Source organism: Pinus tabuliformis, chromosome 1_1 (assembly GCF_031772625.1).
Source record: "Pinus tabuliformis cultivar Carrire ecotype Pingquan chromosome 1_1, CPIR1, whole genome shotgun sequence".
Taxonomy (NCBI): domain Eukaryota; kingdom Viridiplantae; phylum Streptophyta; class Pinopsida; order Pinales; family Pinaceae; genus Pinus; species Pinus tabuliformis.
Window position 1 is genome coordinate 45,766,601 of NC_142297.1, and position 3,382 is coordinate 45,769,982.

Consider the following 3,382-nt stretch of genomic DNA (forward strand, 5'->3'; position numbering starts at 1 on the left):
TGAGGCCCCTGGGGAGGCGAGACATCGTGGTGGTGTGGACGGAGAGACATTAGTATTCGCAGAACCACAAAATCGATGGCCACGCTCAGCCAAATAATCAAGCAAGACCGTCATCCCGTCTGGCTTGCCGATGCGCTGATTCTTTCAGCCGTTGCATACAGCGACAATCCTCGGCAGGAACTTGAAACACTGAATACCACATTCGGCTTGCCGGAAACGGCGATCTATGAATTTCTGGAAGAAGACAAGCTGCAAATTTATAGCAGATTATAGCAGATTTCGGAAGGCTCAAATTATGCCTGTTGCATCGTAACACATTTCGATAGATGAAGATACGCTCAAGGTACGCGCGAGTTTTTCTAAGCAGTTTACAGTGGCAGATTATACAATAACATACGCTTTTATTGACATAGATTTATTGATCCAAGGATAGCTTTTGTAAACTCCTAGTTACTAAAAAATGGTGCAGGATAGATTCAACATTTGCTTTTTCACATTCAGTATTTTCAATAGCGTTCTGGATTTTCGCCTTCATGATGGGGTACTAGAGAAAGGTTATACTGCATTTGGCCTGCATCTGATTGCAACATTCCACTGTCTAGAGAAAGGGATTTTACAAGCTTTCTGAGACCCTGTACATTAGCCTTAGGAATACTCAATCCTTTCTCTAGATCTCTAGATTGTTGGGTTGGGACTTCTTATCTTCTGCACTGAATTGATGTACACCTCCACCGCCAATCTCGATATCCGTCACAAGTTTAAAGTCCTCAGTCTTTACAACTTCGTCTCTGATTCCTTCTCGCCTGGGCTTCCCCTTTCTATAAATCAAGTACAGAAGAAGCTGTGCAGCTCCAAGGCCGAAGCCGATTCCATTCGGGATCTATACATTACAGCAACACATTTGTTTGAATAATATGCATTCTACCTAAATCTAATTTCAATGAAAAACTTCAACACTAACCCCAACAAACACGTCTCGTTCCAGCACTGCCCAAACTGCCCAAACTCCTCCGTTAAGAAACAGGAAGAATGACAGGAAAAATGGCATGAATTCCACGCTCTTCGTTACTATGACACTTTTCTGTTGCCACCCACATACGTGGGGATTACAAGGTCAGTCTGTAAAATTCAAAATGGCACTAATCTTCCTTGAATTATTGACAATTTTTTTTCTGTGCCTAAATGTTGAAAACCAAGCTTACCATAACTGTTAATGGAGAACCATACATGCTTAACGTTAAACACACGCATAGAATTCCTACTACGTTTATTCTCGTTTGTTGATTTAGTGCCAGAAAGGTCACCAAAAATACAGCAGCAAAAAATACTATATCCACAAGCAACACCAGAATAATAGTCTTGAGCTGCATAACAACACCAATTAGATGTACCATGAGCATAAAATTTATTGGTCGACAAGATCCATCTTTCACTTTGGATTTATGAAGTGTTATCAGAATTCCAGTTCTCTATGTGACATACTAATATTTGTGTTCGATCTAATAGTCGTGGAAGCATCAACTGAAACACTCAATATGAAGGTGATTGAAAAAAAAAAAATACTAACCCGAAGTCCCTTATGGGCATAAATTATAAACAGAATGATATATGCTGCTTCCAATACCGCGCCTGCCCCATTAATCGTAGAGATCAACAGTCCCCCGGGCTTTATTAATCCATAATATGTCCATTGCGAAGTGCTCAACAACGTGCAGATATAAGGGAGAGGTTTGAAGTCCTGTGTGGACTTATTCTTCACTATACGCCAAAATGTCTTCCTGTAAATAAAATATTATTGAACAACACTTGCAAGATTGACAAAACTCCCTAGAAACTAAATGTATTTAACCATTCAAAACATTTAAGAGCTTACACCGGCGATATGAAAACGAGGAACGATATCACATTTCCTGCAACATATTGCCCAAACATATAATAATTCAGATGAACAAGCGATTCAAATCACTAAAGAAACATTAAATGCGACTCTGATCATATATTGTATGTACTGACCGACAACACCAAGAATGAAGCTCACATCGGCCATAGCGAGTATATGGTGAGGACCAATGCAATTTTTTTCCTTATTCTCGTGGAAGATGCTGAGATTAATGATAAGGCAGGGCTTTTTCTTCTGAAGGCCTAAAATGCATCGTCCAACCAAACAATTGCAGCAATGGAGTGAGCGCCACGTCAAAGATGGCAGTACCTACTGTTAGGTGTATGAGTTCGACATGAGAGTTAGTCCGGAGCTTTCCGGAACTGCCATAGGTGGCCCATTCAGATGGCCTGAAAAGTGTCTGGGATAAATGCCATTTGGATCGTTTCTTATTCTGGTCTTAGGATAAAAGTCAGATAGCTTCTTATCTTAATAGCCTTTTTGGACGAGAGGTGATGGTCAAAATGAGATTCTGCAATTTCAGTAAAGTAATATAACATTCTTCATGGACCCAATTTATTTGAATGGCAATTTAAACTTTTTGGTATGAGAATCAGATCTGGATTTCATGGCGGAAATCAAACCAATGAGATTATATAATTACGCCGTAAGGCGTTCTGAAATAAACTCTTCAAACTGCTGTCGTGTCAAAATATGTGCCATTCGATTTGGTTGTTAGACGATCGAGTAATCCTTAACCGTTAAAAGCCTGGCCAAAGATCACATGATCATCGCCTGAAGAGGCACCACGGGGTTTATGGATGCGCTAACAGATCTCAACATAATGCAGAGATCCTTGAGCCTCGGAGCGGGAGCTGCTCATGCGGGGTTTCTTGACAGAGCCAAGAGCATCCCATTGAAGTATCTTAGGCGCCAGTTAATACAAGGGAACAAAATTGTATTGACGGGCCATTCTTTAGGAGGAGTCGTTGCCTCGTTGCTCACCCTCAGATTGTTGGAATCGAGCCCTAAGTTTTGCCACGAACAAGTTCAATGTTATTCGTTCGGATGCTCTCTCTTCGCGGATTCAAAATTGGCAAAACATATAAATTCGCGTTACAGAAGACACTTTGTGCATATAGTTTCCAAGAGCGATATCGTCCCCAGGCTTATGCCATTTGCGCATTTTCTGTACACCCTGTGGGCCGGCTTGGAGGTCGGCCCACTGGAAGATGTGTTCAACATAACGCGGCTAGCGCTTCTGGTATGGCAAGTGCTCCCCAGAATCCGTAAGCAGCGTCTAGGAATAGCAACAGTGGCGACGCAGGCGGTGTCGTGGGTACCCGGCTTGATTCGTGGCTTCGTCCATCGGTTGTTAGCTTTGGCGTTGTCCTACCATTCGGGGTCAGGCTGCTCCTTCGCAGGCCAAATGGTGGTGCTTGATGCAGACAAAAGCTTCGATGAGGATATCGATGACTCCTCGGATGTGGATAAGCACCTGGC

At 42.3% G+C, this 3,382-nt stretch overlaps 1 pseudogene; it reads right to left on the reverse strand.

Annotated features, from left to right (window-relative positions):
* Nucleotides 1-400: 400 nt before the first annotated feature.
* Nucleotides 401-2,132, reverse strand: LOC149211499 (bidirectional sugar transporter SWEET17-like; annotated as a pseudogene).
* Nucleotides 2,133-3,382: the final 1,250 nt, after the last annotated feature.